Here is a 24342-nt window from a genome sequence, read left to right on the forward strand (position 1 = left end):
TATGTTAATATTTCTTTGTGTTTCTATTTATACATTCATTTTACCACATGCTTATGTGTGAGATTTTTTTATTATTAAGTTTTCAATCAAAAAAATCATTAACAAAGGGAAAAAAAATTGAGCTAGATTTGAAGTGCCAACATAGAAAAGACTCAAAATCCAAGGCACATTACATATCATGTATATTGGTGATCCCAAAAACTAGGCAGAAGCATGACATTAGGAAAAAAGAACAGCTTGGTTATGACAAATTAGTTTCCTTCAAAACAATTGAAAGCATGCACCCATCTTTTCTTGTTAGCAAAATCCTCTACCAAGGGGCTATCCTGAAAACCTTAGTTACTAATTCAGAAGTGGATGTGAGATGCGGGATTTTTTTTTTTTTTTTTTTTTTGGGGGGGGGGGGGGTGTTCATGTGTGTGTGTGTGTGAATAGCTGCACATGTGTGTGTGCGCACTCATGCGCGCGTGCCTCTGTGTGTGCATGTGCATGCACGTGTGAGCGTGTGTACCAAGAAATTAAAGAAATTTAGAGAATTAAAACTTTTGATAGCTTGTAATTTCAGCAATACATATTCAAATACTCAGTAAGATTATAAAAGATAAACCATATCAATTATATGAATATCATATGCATCTATTAGTCCAAATCAATAATCATTACAACTACAAAATCAAAATATAATTTATCATCTAATGTCACGACTACAAAATCAAAAATATAGTTCATCATTCAATGTTTATCAACCCGATTTTATATCATATGGATTCAACAAAAACTCATCATCATCTCCATCTCCTCCAACTGCTGCAAGTTCAAGATCATTTGAATTGTAAATAGTTCCACTTGTGCTAGATACACCATGTGTCATGATGTTATCAACATCATCATCCATGATTGTGGTAAGATCTTGAATCATTACATCCAAGTTTGCACACTCAAAGTCTACATCCCAAAGCTTGTTTGTCCCTTCCTTGTAGTGATCCTCCTTCTGTAACAAAAGACTCAAGTTAGTATGAATGAAAACCAAGTCCTCAACTTTTTTAGAGGCCAACCAACTACACTTTATTGAGTGGAAAAGAGCATATACTCCAATTCTTTTTAGCAAAAATAGAAGAACTTGCAACCTAGACAATGTTCACAATTACAAATTTACTTATTAAGCTAAAACATAAAAATGAAAACCAATTTAAAGAATTTACAATACATGTGGTAAAAAAAAAGTTTAAAATAAATAATACTTACTTGAGAGAGGATTTTGATTGCGAGATGGTGTAAATGCTTGAAGGGTTGACCATAGAGGTACCACCATGTGATAGCTCTCATGTCATGTTGGCCCTTCATTGCAAAAGGACTAAGCTTGGTTGTCGAAGCAAATAATCCAAATTCAGTCCTAACTAATTTGTGTGTGTCCTAATCTAGGAAGAGCCTTGCAAAAAGCTTTGGAGCACCCACTAGTATCTTTCTCATCCTCATAAGGTGTTACTCTATTAGGTGTACCAAGTACTTTCTTGCTACAATACCTTGGAGATAAGGCATATGCAAGGAGGTGCAATGGGGTAGTCATCGCTTTCCAACAATAATGAATGATTGCTTTAAGTTGATTGCATAAGACTTCAAATATTGTGGGGTCAGGCTCATTTGCTTATATTAAAAGTTTTACCTTCTCAACCATGGTGTTCATACCATCATTTACATCACCCAAGCAAGGATGATCTAAATCAACAAAGCAGAGCATAGTCATGATAGGGTCTATGAAATCTAATACAAATTGCACACAAACCCACCAATAGTCGTCCAAGATCAATGCCTTGACCTTTTGTGTCCTCTTCGAATTTGAGGCCTTCCATGTACCCCATTGGATTGAAATAACAATTTGGCTTAATGCCTCTTGCACTTTGATAAGTCATCTCATAAAAATAGTATGAGATGTGAACCGAGTCTCAACCACCTAAGTAAATCATCGCAATATGTCAATAAATATTGAACATTACATAAAAATCTATTCAAATAGTTTATTTAAATAAATAAAACTTGAAATTTAGTAATTTCTAATTACAAATTTACAATTTGAATTTACCTTTAGAAACTCCAAATTGTAGAATGATTTGAATATGGATTGTGACATGTGGTTTGACACAAACATTTGTATCTCCTCTCCCTCTTGGTAAATTTGCTTCACCCAATCTATTTGGGTGCCAATTTGTTGCATGAACAAGTTTAGGGAGTGAACGATGCATGTTGTCCAAGAAAATGGTTAGATCAGCCCTCAACCAAAGCACTTGCAACCCTACAATTTTTTGCATTATCTATAATCACTTAAACTACATTCTCACTGCCCACCGTCTCTATAGCCTCAAAAGAATTGTGAATCGACTTTTACTTCCCTTTCACAAACAACTTCCTTCAAGAACATTGCCCCTTTAGTTAACACTGCAATCACATTAATCAATGGTTGGTTTCTCATATCTTTCCAACCATGTCTCTTGTTTTCATTTTAAATGCTTTGTCCAATGAACCTCTTTAGCGGGAAATAGTTTCTACTTTTTCCTCTTCCACTTCTGCTATAGGTACTCACAAGAATTAGTGTTTGGAGGATATAACTGGCTTCTTGGGTAATTGCTTTGTTTTCTTTGAGGATGGATATCGATAGAAACTTTGTTTTGACCTTTTTACCAATTTATCAACAGCTTCTTGCTCATTTACAAATGAAGCTATTTGGGCATTAGACCCCTTCCCATCCATGTCTTTGCACATTGAAAACCCTTTACCAATAGGGCTTGTAAAATGAAGTTTTACCTAAGATTAAGAGTCATTAATAGTTTGTCTTTGTTACTTTGACAATATTTACATTTCCACATATAAGAACCACCTCAAAAAACTTGATATTCTTGTTGTATGTCTCCATAAAGAAGATGCCACATCAACTTTAAAAATGTCACCTTCTTCATCTATAAGAAATCAAATAAATCTAAATTTAAAAATAAATAAAAACTATGAACATCATGCATATAAGCACAAAAAAATGATAGAAAACTACTTAAATAGATTGATAAACTTCTTGCTTTACTCCAAAAAAAAAAATTTCAAAAATTCTAGATCATGAAAAAACACAATGGGATTAAATGCTTGCATTGGTTGCTTAAAACTATATCCCTTGCTCTACGAACAATCATCTTTGAAAATAATCAACTTTCCTTCATAATGCAATAATGGAGATAGATAAGAAAGGAGAGGAGTTGCAAACAAAATGGAGGTAGTAGTGGTCGAATGGCCTCTATTAGGGTCGTTTTAGCATTTGCAAGGAATCAACAGATCAAAAAATCCATTTCCCCATGTGTGTTTTAAGTGCTTTTGTAATATCCCTTGCCCAAACTGACTGATTTTAGCTCAAGGAATATTGTCAAACACTTGTATGCTACCTTGCAATGCTAAAAAATTTAGAATGTTTGCAATAATATTCAATGCCTCTTACAATGAACTAATATGCAAGTGCAATTCTTGGGTACTTTCAATGCTTATACATGAAAACTAGATATGGAATGCATACCTACAGCCAACTAACATTTTGACAAACAATTGACATACAACTATTATTGCTAATCATATATGCTATTAGATAAACATTTTGACAAACAAATGGTATGCAACATGTATCTCCCTTATTGAATTCATTCTCATGTACAATGTTGCTATGAGTTTGCCAAGACAAATGAGCTTACAATAATGACTACAGTAATGACAAAATCTAATTTTGAATTATTACAGCAAAATCATATGCCTAAAAATTACATTGCTAACTACTAATAGTTGCAAGAGGAACCTGATAATAGTGATGCCCAAGAATGGAGATGAATCAAGCATAAGTATTGAAGCGCCGCATTGTTCCTGTGTATTGTAGCAGCCAACAATAAATGCATTCTCCAATTTAAGCACAAATAGAACTCATGAATTGAAGCTCTCCTGAATACCAAATTCAATGGATATTTCACCACCTCAAATGGTTGCAACACTAAAGAGTTGACATTCTCCAATGGCTGACTGAAATTAGAAACCTTAGTTTCTTCTCTCAAGTTCTTATCAAATGCAATTCACAATAATTGGATGATTAACAATGAAGCTCTCACCTTTCTTTATTCTTTTCCTTCACCCTTCTAGAAGGAAATAAAATATTATTTAATTGCATTCTCTAGAAGCTTCCCCCTTTCCAATACAATAATTAATTGTATTTTTAAGAAATGCACTCTCTAGAAGCTTCTCCCTTGTAATACAATAATTAATTGTGCTTCTATAAAATTGAATTAATTAAATATAAAGTCGCCCTTTTATTTTAATTTATTTAATGACTTTATAAGAAATTAATTTAATCAATTTCTCGTTATTTCTCCACTTAACCTTTGGAGAATGTAAAGGTTAAGATCTCCACTAAGATGCTAAAAGGATGGGGACATTATAGCCCACCCTTCCTGAAATTGCTTGTCCTCAAACAACTTCAAGTCCGGATGCTGCAAAACCTCCTCATTCTCCCATGTCACATCCTCTACTGGTAGGTCCTTCTATTTCACCAAATACTCCCTTATAGTACGCCACCTCAAGTTCCTTTCCCTGAAATCAATGATAGCCTCTAGCACCAATACCAATTTTCCCTCATCATCCAAGGGTGGAAGCACTGTAGAAGGAACAATATGATGTCCTAGCACCTTCGTGAGGCGTGACACATGAAAAATGTTGTGCACCTTGCTCTCTGCCTACAAATCTAACTCATAAGCCACCTCTCCCACTTTCCTAATAATCCGAAATGGACCATAGTATCGTGGCTTAAGTTTCTTGGCACCACTCTTCTTGAGAGTGGATTGACAGTAAGGTTGCAACATAAGATACACCATATCTCCAACCTCAAAAGTTTGCTCAGTCCTCTTCTGGTCTACATACTGCTTCTACGTATTCTGTGCCTTGGTTATATTATCTTTGAGAGTCTTAACTATGTCTTGACTCTCCAGTAACAAATCACTTGCACTGGGCACTCTACTGTCACTCAAAAACAAATCCATAAAATTGGTTGCCTCATATCCATATAGGGCCATAAAGGGTGACATTTGAATAGACATGTGGTAAGTGGTATTGTAGCAATACTCAAAGAGATAAATCCACTTTACCCATGCCTTATATTGCCCTACTATATAATTTTTGAGATATCCCTCCACACATTTATTCATTGTCTCTATCTGACCATCTGTCTGAGGGTGGTAGCTAGTACTCGAAGTGACCTCTGTCACACACAACTTGAATAGCTCCTACCAAAAATGACTCATAAACCTGTTGTCTCTGTCACTCACAATGCTCCGAGGTAAGCCATGTAATCTGAATATCTCCTTGAAGAACAACTCTACCACCTATGTAACAGTGATCAGAAAGAAGTGTGCAAACTTCGTAAGGCGATCCGCAACCACATATATGCAGTCCCTACCTTGGGCTCTAGGCAGTCCTATAATGAAGTCCATAGATAAACACTCTCGTTTCTTATCAGGAATTGGAAGTGTCTGAAGTAAATTGATTGGATAGTAGTGTTCTTGCTTATTCTGCTGACATGTGGGACTCTCCTTAACATACTGAAGTACCTCTGCTTTGAGCCCTTTCCATGTGAAGCGCTCTCTAATCTGTCGATATGTCTTGTAGAATTCTTATCAGGAATTGGAAGTGGCTGAAGTAAATTGATCGGATAGTAGTGTTCTTGCTTATTCTGCTAACATGTGGGACTCTCCTTAACATACTGAAATACCTCTGCTTTGAGCCCTTTCCATGTGAAGCGCTCTCTAATCTGTTGATATGTCTTGTAGAAACCAGGATATCCTTTGATAGGTGAATTATGCAAAGATTTCATAACCATCCTCCTCACTGTGGAGTCTGGAACAAAAAATATTCGTCCTTTGTAAATGATGAGCTCATTCACAGAGGTATATCTATTGTCCTAAATAATTCAATCTATGAATCCAACTATCCACACATCCTTTGCATACTCTGCAAGGATCAAGTGTCTCCAATCTTTTGATATATCTGCCAATAAGCTCAAATCGGGCCTATGTGATAAAGAAAAAACAACTATATTTTGTGTCCCCTTAAAATATGTAATATCAAAGTCATAGGACTGTAACTTGCTCACCCACTTCTATTGCCTATCATTGAAATCTCATTGCCCCAAAAAAGTGCTTTAGGTTATTATGGTTAGTTTTGATACAAAATTTGCTACTTACCAAATATTGTTTGAATTTAACCAAGGCATGCATAATGACTAATGTCTCCTTATCATATATGTTTAAGCTCCATTGTGGCCCTCTTAATTTTCTACTCTCATAAGCAATAGGGTGCTTCTCCTGCATAGGCATCGCTCCAATGCCCTCTCCAAAAGCAACACAGTGTAGCTCAAAAGGTTTGCTAAAATATGGCAATGCTAACACTAGACAGGAAGTCATCAACTCCTTAAATTTCTCAAAACACTCCTATGCCTTAGGAGTACACAAGAAAGCTCCCTTACTCGTCAAATCTATTTAGGGTGATGCATGCTTGGAATATCCATCTAAAAACCTCTTGTAGAAACCACATAATCCGAAAAAGCTCTTCAACTATGTAAGGTTCACTAGTGAAGGCCACTCTACAATAGCACGAATCTTTTCAGGATCCATGCATATGTCTTCTACACTAATAATGTGACCCAAATACAACAACTTTGTCATATTCAAATCACATTTCGACTCCTTTCCATACAAGGACTCTCTGCCCAATATATCCAACACCATGTCCAAGTGAACCAAGTGCTCCTCCAAAGATCTATTGTACACCAAGATATCATCGAAGAAGACAAGTACAAATTTCCTCAACTGAGGATGGAAAACCCTATTCATTGTTGCCTGAAAAGTAGCAAGTACGTTAGTTAGCCCAAATGGCATAACTACAAACTCAAAATGGCCACAATGACATCTAAATGTTATCTTCTCGATATCCTACTCTATAACTCTGATCCGGTGATAACATGATCTCAAATCTATTTTTGAGAAGAAGCAAGCTCCATGAAGCTAATCTATCAACTCATCAATCCTGGGAATGGGGTACCTATTTTTAATTGTCTTCCTATTAAACACCCAATAATCAATACACATCCTCAATGTCTCATCCTTTTTCTTCACCAACACCACTGAAGAAGTGAAAGGAGACTTACTTGGTCTAATGTGGCCCATAATAACTCCTTTATGGTTTTTTTCAATTTCATCCTTCAACCTTTTTGGATGCCTTTAAGGTGTAATCATGATGGGCTTAGCCCTCTCCTCTAATTTAATGATGTGCTTAATACCCTTGTCTAGTGGTCTACCTGGTGGAATGTCAATGAACACCTTAGAGTGTTTAACTCTAAGCTCTTGAATATCAAAAGGATATTCAATCTTTTGTTGTCCTTCCTATGATGACATTAACATGCACTCTGCTGCCCACTCTACCTGATCATGTCGAATCACTCTAGCCATCCTCTAGAAAGAGACCATTTTAAAATCGCTATCCCTAATTGCCTTAAGAATTTGTGTCTTCCCATTCACTTTAAACTTCATCTCCATCTCCTTGAGATTAAGAGTGAACTCACCAATATCGTGCAACCAACTCATCCCAATGACTATTTATGTATCTCCCATAGGCACAACATAGAAATTTGCCTTAAAGGCATAATTATTAACTTCCAATGGGAGTCCAATGATCTTACAATCATAATTGACGACATAGCCATCAGCTACCCTCACTCTAATTCCCCCAAACTCCTATGTTTGTATGCCACGCTTCACCAACCTAGCATCAATGAAATTATGAGTGGCACCAATATCAACCAAAGTTTTAACTCGTCCAGCAAGTACTCCTCTCATTCGAAATGACCCTTGTTGCTTAATACTAGTGAGACGAGCTTCCCTAAGTTGCCCATCACCTTCCCCATCCTTGGACTCCATTTTAAACAAGTTTTCAACGTTTTCTTCACCATCTATTTCCTCTATATCAGACTGTTGGTTTGAATTATCTGATTCTGATTCCTCATAGTATGCCCACATAACTTTGTTAACTTTGCCCTTTGGTCTAGCAGGACAATCATGGTTTGCGTCATAGGGTCCCCTACAGTAGAAACATAATTTCTTCTTCATCAAATCATTTAATGTTACCCTATCAAAAGGTGTTGTAGTTTTATCTTTAAAATCATTATTAAAATCAGTCCTTTCTGATTTTTTATAAAATGGTTTGTTATCTTTACTAGAAGATGCTCCTTTGGATTGAAATTTGTTTGTTGGGACTGCATGTTCCATACTTCTTGCCTTTTTCATAGCTTCCTGTAAAGAAATAGGATCAAATGTCTTTATCCAACCTCTCAGTGGTTCAGATAGGCCATCAATGAAAAGAACTATCAATCTACGCTCTGAAATGTTTGGCACTATGATTGCCAATCGCTAAAATTCACCAATGAAATATTCTCAAGTTGCCTATTTATTTCAGCTGTGTTGATTCCCGGAAGTAAACCTTTGGATCTTTCTTGTCAAATCTTTCAACCAGCCTATCCACAAAGTCCTAGTACTCTGTCACCTGATTATGCTGGAGTGTTACCATACCATGGTACCACCAATCATGTGTTACTCCCTCCAAATGCAAAATGGCATATTTGATAGCTTCAATCTCTGTCATTGGCCTTAGTGCCAAACATGTGTCAAGCTTATGAATCCAAGCTTGAGTTGTCGTCTTACCACTTCCATCAAATGTAGGCATAGTAAGCTTGCCTAGAGCCCTCTTCATCTCACTATTTTGACCCCTAGGCCTCTTATCGTGTCTGAGTGTCCTGCAATGTTCTCTCCTTTGATTTACAAAGCGTTCAAAGGTCATCCTCTCTCAAACCTACAGTGCCAATAATTCCCATTCATCATTTATAGCCATACGAATATCTACAAATGTCTCATCCTTAACTTCCTCTGTCGGTTCCTATACTAGTTCCTCTCTAACAAAAGTAGGACGTGTAGGCCTGTCTGCTGTTATGGAAAGTGTTCTATGAGTTCTAGGTGATCCCACTACATTGTTGTTATCCCCTTGTTCCAAATTTTTTCTATCCTATGAGTTCATGTGCTCAACCATGGTGGTGAATGCCTACAAAGCCTGAGTCATTCACTCGTCTTGTAACCATTGCTCTGAAAAATTCTCTTGTTTTCTGATCCTCATTCCTTTTGTCTCTTGGTGGGCTACGCTCTTGCCTGTCACCCATAGTGTCTAGCTGCCTGATAAAATCTTGTTCCTTGTCAAACAAAGCTTGCCTGATAGTGAAAAATTTGTGAGAGTCAACCCCAAGTGGCTTATGATTGCTAAACCCTCAAGATGGCAGGATTTAGCTCTGATACCAATGTAATATCCCTTAACCAAACTAATTGATTTTAGCTCAAAGAATATTGTCAAACACTTGTATGTTGCCTTTCAACGCTAAGAAATTCAAAATGTTTGCAAATGATATCCGATGCCTCTTACAATGAACTAATATGCAAGTACAATTCTTGGTTACTTTCAATGTTTATAAATGGAAACTAGATATGGAATGCATACCTACAGCCAACTAACATTTTGACAAACAATTGACATACAACTATTATGTTGATCATATATGCTATTAGATGGACATTTCGTCAAACAAATGGTATGCAACATGTATCTCCTTTATTGAATTCATTCTCATGTACAATGTTGCTATGAGTTTGCCAAGACAAATGAGCTTATAGTAATGACTATAGTAATGCCAAAATCTGATTTTGAATTATTGCAGCAAAATCATATGCCTAAAAATTACATTGCTAACTACTAATAGTTGCAAGAGGAACCTGATAATAGTGATGCCCAAGAATGAAGATGAATCAAGCATAAGTATTGTAGCACGGCATTGTTCTTGCGTACTATAGTAGCCAACAATAAACGTATTCTCCAATTTAAGCACAAACAGAACTCTTGAATTGAAGCTCTCCTCAATACCAAATTCAATGGATATTTCACCACCTCAAATGGTTGCAACACTAAAGAGTTGACGTTCTCCAATGGCTGACTAGACTTAGAAACCTTAGTTTCTTCTCTTAAGTTCTTATCAAATGCAATTCATAATAATCGGATGATTAACAACGAAACTCTCACCTTTATTTATTTTTTTCCTTCACCCTTCTAGAAGGAAATAAAATATTATTTAATTGCTCTCTTTAGAAGCTTCCCCCTTTTCAATACAACAATTAGTTGTATTTCTAAAAAATGCACTCTCTAAAAGCTTCTCCCTTGCAATATAATAATTAATTGTGTTTTTAAAAAATTAAATTAATTAAATATAAAATCACCTTTTTATTTTTATTTATTTAATGACTTTATAAGAAATTAATTTAAGCAATTTCTCCTTATTTCTCCACTTAGCCTTCGGAGAATGTAAAGGCTAAGAACTCCACTAAGATGCTAAAAGGATGGGGACATTACAACTTTACGTGAAAAAAATTCAAACATATCTTTTTTTTAGGGTGATTATATTTTAGGGGAGCTACGGAAGCTTGTGGATGCTCCCGGATGCATCCAGGTGCTAGCCGGAAGCAATTCCCAGCCAGCCAGATGCTTCTTGCCTTCTTGCCGCATCCAACGGGCCGCGAATGGCTTCCAGACAGCTTCTGGTTGCCTCCGCTTCCGCCTCTGAATACAATCGCTTTAGCTTCCACATTGGCTTCCAAGTTGAAAACTGTCATAGAAAGAAATGCAAAAGGAGATGCATCAATCATGTTTAACTTCCTATTAGCTTTGGTGGGCAGAGCATAACAGTAATTATGAAGTTCATAAAGAAAAATGCATTATATATGACAAACCTTCAGACTGGAAGTAAAAAATGAGCCATGTAAGTTATCAAAAGCACACGTACAAAGTTTATAGACTGCTGCTGTGGCAGAAATGAGCTGTGCATATCTCATAGCTACTTGCTTGTTAGATCCAGATATAACTAAATATGTGGCCCAAGACAACGTAAAATATCCATAAATGCAACCCAATCTTATCATTGGAACCTAATCCTTTGAAATAAATTGAGGAAGCTGAAAAAAGAGCAGAGAAATGAGAAATGTGCCTTATTAGATTGCAATTTTGTATCACTTACTGTTGACAAGCAAAAGATTCCTCTAAGCAAGAACCCAAGTATCCAGAGGGAAGGAAAGAGATACAAAATATAAGTCTAGATCTTGCCATTACATGGATCTGTGTAAAAACAGAAAGCTTTTTCGTCTAAAAGCATAAAGTATCCTAAAGCACAGTTGTAGAGCCCATATGGTGGAACATAGACTATGCTTTCTGCTAATACAAGAAACCTATCAGTCCATAGATTTATTGGTTGAGGCAATTGTAGCGCACCTTGCAGAGAAAGGAGTAAATAATCACCTCAGTGCAATTAGATTAGGAACAAGAAATGAAATCTAATAATGTCGGATGCAATACAAGAGATCATCCATCCAACAACTCAGATTATTGAGCTCAACAGATATACTTTGATAAAAAGTGATCAAAGCAATGGTGGTCATATTCATTAACAACAGATTTAAAGTACACATTGTTGAATCCCAATCTACCTCATTAAAACGTCATCAAATGTCTTTTGCCTCACTACTCTATAGTTGTATTTATAGAGAATAACTACCGTTAATTTTAAGTTCATTGGAAAGAAATGAAATCAACAACAGAACTTAAAGAAAACCATGATTGCTATTACTGTGCATGCTCATTTGCAGAGTGTTATTCTGATCAGGACCACCATTTCAAGACCCGATGCACACCTTCTTAAACAGAGTGTGCAGGAGAAATAAGGACTTTGATTTATTTCTCCAAATAAAATAGATCTGGAGCTTGGTATGCTTAGATCTTCTAGCAGCATCTTGCATATCAGGATGTCTATTCTTCAGGACTGCATTGCAGTGGTATCTGTGTTTCCTTTGAACCTGATTCCTGAAGATAACCAACTAAATATTATCACCTCCTCTAATCTTAATCCTCATACTTTTATATAAATTGCGCTCTAATTTCTATGCAATCATAGGCATAGAGTGAAAACATAGATATGGTTCTGATGTCCTGAATTCAGAATTTGCCACAGACCTTACGAAACAATGGGTTGATTCCATTCCCTCCAGTCCTGAAAAGCACAAATGCATATTGTCATTTCAAAATCATTAATCCTCATCACAGAAGGCCTATGTATTTGCATTCAGAGTCGGTGCTTTATCTCTTTTTACTAAATGTCCAGCCCGAATAAGTAATAAAAGCACCAAATAAGAGTTTATCCCTTGAGATCAAAGGGGAATTTGAGAGTAGGCATCAATCACTGACAAGAAAAATAAGAAAATAAATTACGATCTTGGATCCATTTCCAAGTTCAGTCTGAGTGAATAGCACATTTCGAGTTCTATTTGACAAGAACACTTTGTTTGATTACAGCGATGATATCTGTCACCATAGGCACATCTATATATTTGTGGTAGAATAATTTGTTCCAAGATTTCATCCCACACTGAGATAAAATTCCCTTTCTGCACTTAAATCCAGATAATACATCCATCTCCCTTGGCACACTTTAGGTGTAAGTGTACCTACTTAGCTTCTTGTATCCGGCCAATGATCATTGGCATCTAATGGCCTATTGTTTGCTTTGTAGGTGATCTAGCATTTCAATGTAGTCTACATTTTAAACTGATAAAATACTTGCTCATTTTTTGTTATTTGAAGAATTGCTAGAAAACTTGAGGCCTTTTAACTTAGCATTTGTAAGGTTAATAATATTTATTTGAATTGCTGCAAATATAAAATAACATATGAAATTTGAACAGAAAAATTCAATCAACTGTCTTCAACAATATTTTAAGGTTGGTTTGGTAACACAACCAATGCTGCTTCTGTTATCATTTTATGCATGCCGTTCCAAATACAGCTTTCAGATATTCTTCCAAAAATTAAATTTTAATTGCAATACTGCCCTGCAAGGACTTAACTTTGAGTCTTTCTGCCCATAATATAAGAAGCAAAAGCTGTGAAGTTCTTCTTTCTTTTACTAAAGATTAGCCAAAGAAAGATCTTCATTTGAGTCCTTGGTAGTTGTTACTGAAACTCAACCCAAATCACAGCCTATATTAATTATGCAGCACCACAATTGTCCTCAACGCCCTAAATCTGGCATATTATCAGTCCCAGTGACTGGGAGGCATTCTCCAAACCAAACCAATGGAATATGTGGAAGAAAAAAGTAGTTTGCATCCTGCACTCTTCAATATTTTGATAAAGAGTTCAACATACAACAGCAGTTTCTGTTTTTAGGAGTACAAAATTCCTGAGAAATGAGATCCAGTCATCTAGTTCAGTGTTCTTGACTTATATTAATGAGCACAAAAAATTAACTATTTTGAAGAAGAGATGAGCAAAATTAGTTTGTACACTGAACTGCATAAAATTGTCATGAAAAATTGAACACCCAAGAGAAAGTTTTACTTCTTGAAATTTAAGGTATTAGAAATTTTTCAAAATAGTCAAATCCATTTTCCCTATTTTCCTCACACTGTGGCTATATCTTGGATAATAATCATGATGAGTATTGTGACAACACAAAATTCTCCTCAAAGAATGTGTATCCTGATATACCAGAGAGTAAAACACTTCTCAGAGAAGACGGAAAGGAAGGAAAACACTGAATTAGGAGACCGGAAAGGGGATGCATCCATAAACATGGGGAAATATTCTCTTTTGTAGTTTATCAATGATAAAGCAAAAAGAAGATCAAAAAGGAACAAAACGAATTTGAATATGACTATATTTATACCACGTTGAAAAATAATAGCAGCATAAATAACATGTTGAGAAAAGTGATGGTGAATCATTCTTATTTGAGGCTACCTTCTTCTCCCTTCCAATTATAAAACTCATTTATCCTACTGAGGTACATGTAGATAGATTTCTCTCCTTTTCATGAAAAAATGGGAATTCTGATTTTTGGAAATGGTTTTAGCTTTCCTGGTAATAAAAATTTTAGAAGCCATTAGAGGCTTTAGAGCTATTTCTGACGGTTGGTTTACCTCAACTTTAACAGTAGCCAAAACTTTGTTAATCATGACCTTGAACACAGACTTCAAAAATTTGCTTAAAGTTTGTTCAACAAAATTCTATTGCAGGCATCACAAATTTATTTCACTGTAGCTGTCATCTCAAAGCCCACAGGACAACAGGCATGGGTCAAAGACTACCTGCAATGTGATGCAGGAGCATACTAGGTTTCTTTGTAATCCTGCACATTAGTTCATTCTGCCTAGTTCCAATTGGGCCGACTTTGCTCACATTTAATTTTGGTATAGTTAATTATATTTGATGAAGGCCGACTTGTGGTTTCTCTATGTTCTAGAATTATCCGTAAGTCATTTTGGCAAGTATAAGTAGGGTGTTTAGGTTTAGGGTTAAGGCAGATTTTTGGGGAGAGTTCAAAAGAAAAGAGATATGTGGATTTAAAAAGCTGATTTGGAGATCTGGAAGTTGTACATTTGTAATTGGCCGTAACCCAGAAGGCCTTACAGCTGGGCATGTATGCTGAATATTTGATGAATCAATAAATATATCCTTGTTCTCTCTTTCCTTGGCGTTGTTCCTCGTGTTTGCTTCCGTTGTGTTAACTCTTGCAAGGTGGTTTGGATAGCTGGGTGTGCCTTTGGCCCCAGTTATTCATCCCTTGCCTGCATCAGTTGGTATCAGAGCCTGAAGTTCATCCTTGTAGAGATTGGATCGTGTAGAACCCTGATTTGGATCTGGTTGTAGGGTGGCAGATCTATGGATTTGACCTATAACTTGCAGAGGGTTACGATCTTGCAAGAACCTGATTTGTAAAGATGGTTCATGGTAGAGGAAATAATGTTGATAACGCTATATTGGATCAGTTAAGACAAATTGCAGCCAGATTAGATGCTGTGGAGACAGCCCAAAGGAGAGGAGCGCATCTTGAAGATGTAAGTGATGATGAAGCAGCAGCACCAAACCATAATCTAGAAGTTGAAGAAGATCGAGATGAGGAAAGATTGTTGCGATTATTGTCTAGGGCAAATTCAAAGCCTGCTGTAGAAGTTGTCCCTTATGATGGGAAATTGGATACAAATACTGTGTTGGATTGGATCTCTGATATGGAGAAGTTCTTTGAGTATGAAAACATTCCTGATAACAGAAAGGTGAAGATTGCAGTCACTAGGCTGAAAGGTCCTGCATCATTATGGTGGGAGCACTTGCAAACTGATAGACAAAGGAGAGGAAAGGAGAAGATAAGAACTTGGCCAAAGATGGTGAACAAAGTAAAGAACAAATTCCTTCCTGCTGATTACCAAGGTAGCTTATTGAGAAAGATGCAAAATTTGAAACAAAGGGACATGACTGTGAAAAAATATACCAAGGAATTCTATAGATTGGACATCAAATCTGGACATGTGGATGATGATGTTGAGAAAATTGCAAGGTACACTAATGGATTGAGATCTGGAATTCAAGATGAGATAAGTTTTGTGAAGTTGGAAAGTGTGGAAGAAGCATACCAGTATGCCTTGAAGGCTAAGGAGATCTTGACAAAGAAGCATGAACAAAGACAAAGAGATAGAGGTGGTAGATTCCAAAGAGGTAGAGGTAGATCTTATGGAGAAAGTAGTAGATCTGACAATTCTATGCAAGATAAAGGCAAATCTGAATGGAAGAGTGATGATAAAGGCAAGACCGAATGGAAAGGTGGTAATTCTTACCAAGGAGGCACTAATTCTTACTGGGGAAGAGGTAATTCCTATTCTAGAAGTGGATTTCATGGTAATTGTTTTAGATGTGGCAAAGAAGGGCATAGATCTTTTGAATGTAGATCCTTTGAAAGTGGACAGAATAATAGAAATGTTGTGATTCAAGAAGACATTGAAAGTTCACCAAGTGGACCTGAGGTTGGAGAAAATATGATGGTGAGAAGAACCTTATGTAATAAAAGAAGTGATGAGGAACCTGTTTTAAGGAGAAGTCTTTTCAAGACAAGATGTAAGATGGTTGGAAAATGCTGCAAAGTGATCATTGACAGTGGGAGTTCTACAAATCTGGCATCAGAAAAGCTAGTTACCAAGTTGCAGTTAGAGAGGCTGAAACATCCCAAACCTTATCATGTTTCATAGATCAAAGATGAGCATAAGATATTGGTAAGTGAGCAATGCCTTGTGAAATTTAAAATTGGACATTATGTTGAAGTTTTGTGTGATATTATGCTCATAGATTGTTGTCATATTTTGTTGGGTAGACCTTGGCAATATGATACACATGTTGTACATGATGGAAGATTGAATCAATATACTCTTTGGGTGAATGAGAAAAAACAAACATTGTTGCCTTTGATTGAAGTCCCAGATGAGGTTAATTGTACTATTGTAAAGATTTGTATGGTTAATGGGAAACAATTTGAAAAGGAAGTGAAGAAGAATCAGGTTTGTTTTGCCATAATTTCAAGAAAACCAAGTTTTGTCAATGAAGGCCAAGTGCAAGAGAATAATGCTAACCGAGTGCTAGATAGTGGTGATCGAGTGACAAATGGTAGTATTGACCAAGTGCCAGAAGAAATTGCAAAATTGCTCAATGAATATAAAGACATTATTGCTGATGATCTTCCTGATGGATTACCTCCAGTAAGAAGTATAAGTCATTGTATGGATTTGATTCCTAGAGCAAGTCTGCCAAACAAAGCACCACATAGATTGACACCTACAGAGAATGAAGAACTTAACAGACAAGTGCATGAGTTGTTGCAAAAAGGTTTGATTAGAGAAAGCTTGAGTCCATGTGTTGTACCTATTGTATTAGCACCTAAAAAGAATGGAGAATGGAGAATGTGTACTGATTCCAGAGCCATTAACAAGATAACAATGAAATATAGGTTTCCTATGCCAAGGATGGATGACATAATGGATTGTTTAAGTGGAGTAAAGTATTTTACCAAGATTGATTTGAAGAGTGGCTATCATCAAATCAGAATCAGAGAAGGTGATGAATGGAAGACTGCTTTCAAGACAAAAGATGGTTTGTATGAATGGTTGGTTATGCCTTTTGGTTTGACTAATGCACCTAATACTTTGATGAGGTTAATGAATGAAGTTCTGAAAAGATTTTTGGGTAAGTTTGTGATTGTTTATTTGGATGATATTTTGATATTCAGTAAGACTAAGGAAGAACATCTTGAGCATATTAGACAAGTATTGCAGAGATTGAAAGAGAAAAAGTTGCTGATTAATCTAAAAAAGTGTTCTTTTATGCAAGAGGAGATTATGTATCTGGGATTTGTGATTTCAACTGATGGTTTGAAGATGGATCCTGCGAAGGTTAAAGCAATTTTGGAATGGCCTACACCTGAAAATGTGAGTGAGGTAAGATCATTTCATGCTTTCGCTAGTTTTTATAAAAAGTTTATAAAGAATTTCAATGCTGTTTGCAATGCTATGACTGAGACAATGAGGGGAGATAAAACGGAATTCAAGTGTAAACATGGAGCTGATAAGAGTTTTGAGACTGTGAAACAAAAGGTTGCAGAATTACCGATATTGGCTTTGCCTGATTTCAACAAAGTATTTCAAGTTGAATGTGATGCAAGTGGTAATGCAATAGGAGCTGTATTAAGTCAAGAAGATAAGCCTGTTGCTTTCTTTAGTGAAAAGTTGAATGATGCTAGAAGGAAATATTCTGTGTATGATCAAGAGTTTTATGCTATTGTTCAAACATTGAAGAAGTGAAGACATTATTTGATGCCTAAGGAGTTTGTGTTGTATACTGATTATAAAGCTTTACAATACTTGGGAAGTCAACATAAATTGAATCAAAGACATATGAAGTGGGTTGAATATTTGCAGAGTTTTACATTTTTGATTAGGCATAAGAGTGGAGTTACTAACAAAGTTGCTGATGCATTGAGTAGAAAACGTTCTTTGTTGACTGAAATGAAGGTTGAAGTTCTTGGTTTTGATTAGATGAAAGAGTTATACGATGTTGATCCTGATTTTTCTGAAGCATGGAGAGAGTGCAGAGCACCAAATCTGACAGATCACATAAGTAAGTATGATGAGTATTTCATTCAAGAAGGTATGTTGTTCAAAGGCATTCAGTTGTGTATTCTTAGAAGTTCTATGAGGTTGAATCTAATTAAGGAAAAGCATAGTGGTGGATTAGCTAGACATTTTGGAATTGATAAGACATTGGGTTTGCTGAAAGAAAAACATTATTGGCCACAAATGTATAAGGATGTTCAAAAAATTTGTAAAGAGTTGTGGAGTTTGTCACGCTGCAAAAGGAGTGAGTCAAAATACTGGTTTGTATACACCTATTACTGTTCCTGAGAAACCTTGGACTGACATTAGTATGGATTTTGTTTTTGGATTTGCCTAAGACAATGAAAGGGTATGATTCCATATTTGTGGTAGTGGACAGATTTTCTAAGATGGCTCATTTTATACCATGTAAGAAGACATCAGATGCTGAGCATGTTGCTGAACTTTTTTTAAAGAGATTGTGAGATTGCATGGATTACCAAGAAGTATTATTTCTAACAGAGACAGTAAGTTTGTTGGATATTTTTGAAAAACTTTGTGGAAGAAGATGGGTACTGAGTTGAAGTTTAGTTCTACATTCCATCCACAAATAGATGGACAGACAAAAGTTGTGAATAGAAGCTTGGGTAATTTGCTAAGATGTTTGGTTGGGAATAAGCCAAGAGCCAAGTAATTGGGAGATGGTATTGGCAAAAGCTGAATTTGCATATAACAATTCTGTGAATAGGAGTACAGGGAAGACACCTTTTGAGATTGTTACTGGAATGCATCCTAGAGGCATATCAGATTTGAGAGATGTTGTTGGTGAAGAAAAGAGAAGCACTGCAGGAGAAGAATTTGCTGATTTTATGGAGTCTTTCCATAAGGAAGTGAAGTTGAGATTGGAACAGTAATCAAAAGTATAAAGAGAATGCTGGTCAGTCTAGAAGACACCATGATTTTCAAGTTGGTGATGAGGTGATGGTTCATCTGAAGAAAGGAAGATTCCCAGCTAAAACATACAGTAAGCTGAAGATGAAGAAATTTGGACCTTATAAGATCTTGAAGAAGTTTGATAGTGGTAATGCTTATGAAGTTGAGTTACCTGATGACATGGATATATCTCCTATATTCAATATTGCTGATTTATATAAGTATCATGAGTGAGAGGATGAAATTGTTGTACCTGATGATTATCCTAAAAAGCAAATCAAAAACGTTGAACAGATATTGGATCAAAGAGTTGGTAAGAGCACAAAAGGAAAAGATTACTATGAATATTTGGTGAAGTGGAAGAATAGACCAGTTGAAGATGCTACATGGATTTCTCAGTCTGAGTTGGATTCAACTCAGGGTGTGACACTTGCATGATTCAGGAGAATCATTTTTTTTCCCAACCCTGGTTGTCTGATGCAAAAGCATCCTGGGTTTCTTTGTAATCCTGCACATTAGTTCATTCTGCCTAGTTCCAATTGGGCCGACTTTGCTCACATTTAATTTTGGTATAGTTAATTATATTTGATGAGGGCCGACTTGTGGTTTCTCTATGTTCTAGAATTATCCATAAGCCATTTTGGCAAGTATAAGTAGGGTGTTTAGGTTTAGGGTTAGGGCAGATTTTTGGGGAGAGTTCAAAAGAAAAGAGATATGTGGATTTAAGAAGCTGATTTGGAGATCTGAAAGTTGTACATTTGTAATTGGCTGTAACCCAGAAGGCCTTACAGCTGGGCATGTATGCTGAATATTTGATGAATCAATAAATATATCCTTGTTCTCTCTTTCCTTGGCGATGTTCCTCGTGTTTGCTTCCGTTGTGTTAACTCTTGCAGGGTGGTTTGGATAGCTGGGTGTGCCTTTGGCCCTAGTTATTCATCCCTTGCCTGCATCACAATGTTCTTCATCAATATTATTTTTGCAATGTAGGTTTCCTGCACTTTTTGAATATCAATAAAGTAGTACTAGTTGTGTCATTTCCTTACCAAAAAATCAGTTTGCTGCAAGACGTTGTTACTGTTATTGCTTCTCACCAGCACTTTTAAGGTTCCTAAGAAACATACAGAAGTTTGAACGGACACTTTGACAGGCATTTTGTTTTCCATGGATATTTCTGAATAGGTAAATTGCTAATGATAGTTTCTATTTTACGGCAAAAAATTTATATAACAGATCTTACTTCCAACTTTTTAAGAATTTAAAAATTGAAATGACATCAAATGATATTGCTGGTTCTGCTCTGGATCCTAATCCTGGATCATAGATCCAGCACATAAAACTTGGAGATTGAGTTCATTTTGGACTCACATGTGTATGTGTGTGTTTGTAGTCTAAAAGCAGAAATTAGATTTTAGAATGCCACATTGGATCAGATATATCATAGTTTAAATCTGTAATATTAATATATAAATATATTAAAAATGTAAAAAATAAAAACCTAAAATTTTAGATTCTTGTGAACAATAAATGAAAAAATATTCCCAATAAAATATTAAATAATTGGGAAAGCTTACAAAGCATTTGCCATGTCCAGCTGAATATAATCAGTAAACATTTTAAATTTGTTGCATATGTAATCACTTACACAAGCAGAAAAGCTATGGCCTACTAGTGAGTGAGAGATTTCAGCAAACTGCATTCTCAATTCTTTTCAAAACCATACAGTACAGACATTTTAGCCAGCACAAAAAGGTTTTAAGAAACAAAAATGATTCTCCGTTCTTTCCAAAATGGTTGGGCACAAACATTTCAACCAGCACAAGAAGGGTTTTAAGAAACAAAATGGTATCTGCAACCAGTCAAGCATCCAGGTATGTCCTAGTTCACTCTAAGAGCCCATTTGGTTGCCGGAATTGGACAGGAATTGGCATCAGTAACTCTGGAAATTTTGTAATCCACAGTTTAGATGCGCCAAACTATAATTGGAATTTGGATTAATTTGGATTTGGTATCCCCATTTACCCCAGAATTGTGGAATTCAATCTTCCATCTAAATAGGTGGAATTGGACCAATTTCCATTCTAATTCCAATTCCGCAAAAAAGAGGATTGAAAAATAAAATGAAATGTAAGTTTTTTCAAGTCTGCCTGACTATTTTGTCTATTTGGTTTTCATTTTTGAAAATCTGAGACTGCACGCTCTGCACCTGCAATAGAAGTGCTCACTCCCTTGCCCAGCGTGCATTACATTATAAAAAAATAGACATGAAGTCCCAATACAATTGTAGTCGCATTCACATTCTCCAGTACCCTTGTACAATTTTTTATTCACAATTTCATGTTTTTCTACCCTTTCCATTTTTTAACCAAATTTGAGGAAAAATGGATGCAACTGTCACAGAGTCTGTGTTTGTTAAACCTGCAAAACGTCACCAACTTTGGGTCTCAAATATCAATTTAGTAATGGTTAGATTCCATTCTGCAATTGCTTGTTTTTACAGAAGGCCTCCAGATGGAGATTTTGATGTGGCAGAAGTACTGAAAGACTCGCTTTCTAAGGTGTTGGAGCCATTTTATCCCCTGGCAGACAGACAGATTTTTGATGCCTCGGGTAGAATTTCTGTTGACTGTAATGGCAAGGCTGCTCTGTTTATGGAAGCCATGACCAACTCAGAAATCGATAGTTTTGGGGATTTTTAGTTCAAACCCCAAAGGAAGTCTTCTACCTCTAACTCAATACAAATCTTGACCAATATCCTAGACATCATGCTTGAATGTATTTTGAAAACTAGGGAGCTGAGAGAAATTTTACATTCATTTATCCAGCCGACTAAGGAGTTGCAATAGGAATGCATTCAGGTGGCCAAGAATGTATATAATATGCCATAGTTAAAACTTAAGCCTCGAGGTAATATATTTTTTTAATGATGTGAAAATATTAAGCATCTTCGGATTTGAAAAATTGGTACATGACTAATAAGTTTCCTAAAACAGATGAATCTATGGCAACATTACAAAGGAAAGAATGCAAGCAATTTAACTAGTAGGTGCGCAATCAACAAACAAGCTAAATAGGAAATTGAAGACGAGACCCATTTCACATAATCCCAAAAGCATTCTTTTTTAAAAACATAGAATGTAGTATAATTAAAAGCCAATCCCACTAAGCTTTGATCAATTAAATACAACATTATATCAATGACAAAAGCGCTGAAGTATTTTAAAGTCCCACTAACTCTCCATGTATATAATTTCACAGGCTCACAACATCATAACTCTCCTTGAATCTTAAAATGTCCATAGTTATACATATTGTTTAAATACGAAAACATCATTAATACATGTGATAGAAACCAGAATGCTTAGCTAGCTAGTACACAGGGGAAAGTATACTTGTCCTGCATTCAGATGTACTTGCTCTAACCCTAAAATGCCCTACCCAGCGACTTGTAGAAATGCCATATTTGCTCTATTAATACTACAAAATATCTTGGAAATGACTGCTTCTTGGTGCTACAAAAAATTCTAATATGCTCCATAAGGATATGTAAAGAAACTAGATTGTGTACCTAATATTTGCTAGTGAAGCCATAGCTGGAAATGCCATAACGACAATTCTGCATTGCTGTTACTCCTGTATTACCAATAGTCTCCACATGAACACTTTCCGTCCTTAAAATGATGGAATCGTTTTGCATCCCTAACAATAAGTTCCCGCCCCTCAATCTTAGAAATAATCTTGATGGCAGTATGACAATCACCACACACACGTAGGTTCTTGATTACTCGCAATGTTTGGCCAGGTGGGGTGCTGATAAGCCCAAAAGCTATTGCCAACCTCTCACTGTGATGCATCAGAGCTATCTCTTTCTGTGCCTCATCCACATCATGTAGCACATACCTTGTGTCAGGCACATACCCTGCTTCCTTCATCTTGCCACTCAGGTCATCTAACTTTGCATAGATCTGTTCTCTCTGCGGATGAGATAAGGTTCCTGCTCTATACTCATGCACATTACTAGCTTTCGGTGTTGGGGGTTTCATGAGATCAACATCTCCCCCAACTTCTCTGCTATTGTTTCTAGCTCCTCTACTACCATATCTTCCACCTATACCGCTTGTATTCGATACTGCCATATTAGTATCCAATTCAGCGAGCTTGTTAGCTACCCGTTTCTCCATTTCTGCATTGCCATGGCTCTTGCAAAAATTCAACAAGGTATTCCAAACTGAAGCAGACGGTTTCACAGACATTTTATTGATGAATTCCTCTGCCTCCTCTAGCCCACCACCACGAGCAAGTATATCGACCATGCACACATAGTGCTGCATGGAATACAACAGTCCATAATCCTTGCTCATGGACTCGAAATACTGCCTGCCTTTATCTCTCAATCCCAATCTACTACAAGCCCAAAGCACACCTAGGAAACTATTCCCATCCGGCCTAAAACCATTTTCTTGCATCTGTCCAAAAGTCTGTAATGCCTCCTCAGCGAGCCCATTATATGAATACCCAGCAATCAAGAAGTTCCATGAAGCAGAATCTCGCTCTGTCATTTTGTCAAACAGTTGTCGCGCATCCTGCACACTACCACATTTTCCATATAATTCCAGCATTCTGTTATTAACAGGAATATCTGGCCGAAAGCCAGTCCTGTTCATATGCTCAATGACCCTTTTCCCATCATCTAGGGCTTTTCTATCTGCACAACACTGTAGCATACAGTTGTAAGTATATGAATCCAAAAAAGTATTTTTTTCTTCCATTCTTGCAAAAGATTTCATGGCTTCCTCCAGCTTTCCTTCCTTGGCTAATATCCTCAAATCCTCTTCAGCTGCGCTGTTGGTCACGTGAGCATTTCTGCCAATTGGATTTGCTTGAAACGCGTAGTTGGATACAGCAGACGTGCTAAAGCGATTTAAAAATATGTTGACTTTGAGTTCACATCCATTGGAAGAATGGGTTTCTTTACACGTTTTGAAACTTAAAAACCTGCAAAAACGTAAGGGGTTTTGGTTGAGAGTACATATGTTTCTTTTCTCCAAAATTGCTGTGATGTCCCTGAGCCTGTTTGTAAACGATGTCTTCAATATCTTCCTAATTGTGCAAGCCATGGCTGCCTCTTCCTGCTGCTGCTTGTGTTCTGATAAACCCTCGAAAAGGGGCTTTATGCGAGTATATACCAGTGTTTATGCACTTAAGAAGGCTTTTATAGAATGCAACGGTTTCTTTTTCTGCAGCGGAGTGAAGAATTTTAGGTTAACAGGTTGGAACAGAACAGCTACAACATATT

The 24342-nt window shown here is 36.4% G+C and overlaps 2 pseudogenes across 5 annotated transcripts; one reads left to right on the forward strand and one right to left on the reverse strand.

The window, feature by feature from the left end:
- Positions 1-590: 590 nt before the first annotated feature.
- On the reverse strand, positions 591-24342 carry LOC149528334 (pentatricopeptide repeat-containing protein At4g30700 pseudogene; annotated as a pseudogene). 5 transcript variants are annotated; one of them, XR_016358534.1, is made up of 3 exons: positions 22615-24342; positions 12157-12193; positions 11552-12006 (listed from the first exon to the last, which is right to left on the reverse strand). The product of XR_016358534.1 is annotated as a pentatricopeptide repeat-containing protein At4g30700 pseudogene, transcript variant X1 (transcript). The 5 variants fall into 5 exon arrangements; XR_016358538.1 differs by lacking the exons at positions 11552-12006; positions 12157-12193 and adding an exon at positions 591-991 and having other exon boundaries at positions 22615-24336; XR_016358535.1 differs by lacking the exon at positions 12157-12193 and having other exon boundaries at positions 22615-24336.
- On the forward strand, positions 21428-21745 carry LOC149528335 (hydroxycinnamoyltransferase pseudogene; annotated as a pseudogene).

Source organism: Cupressus sempervirens, chromosome 11 (genome assembly GCF_028749045.1).
Source record: "Cupressus sempervirens isolate cs-2001-9-10 chromosome 11, ASM2874904v1, whole genome shotgun sequence".
Taxonomy (NCBI): Eukaryota; Viridiplantae; Streptophyta; class Pinopsida; order Cupressales; family Cupressaceae; genus Cupressus; species Cupressus sempervirens.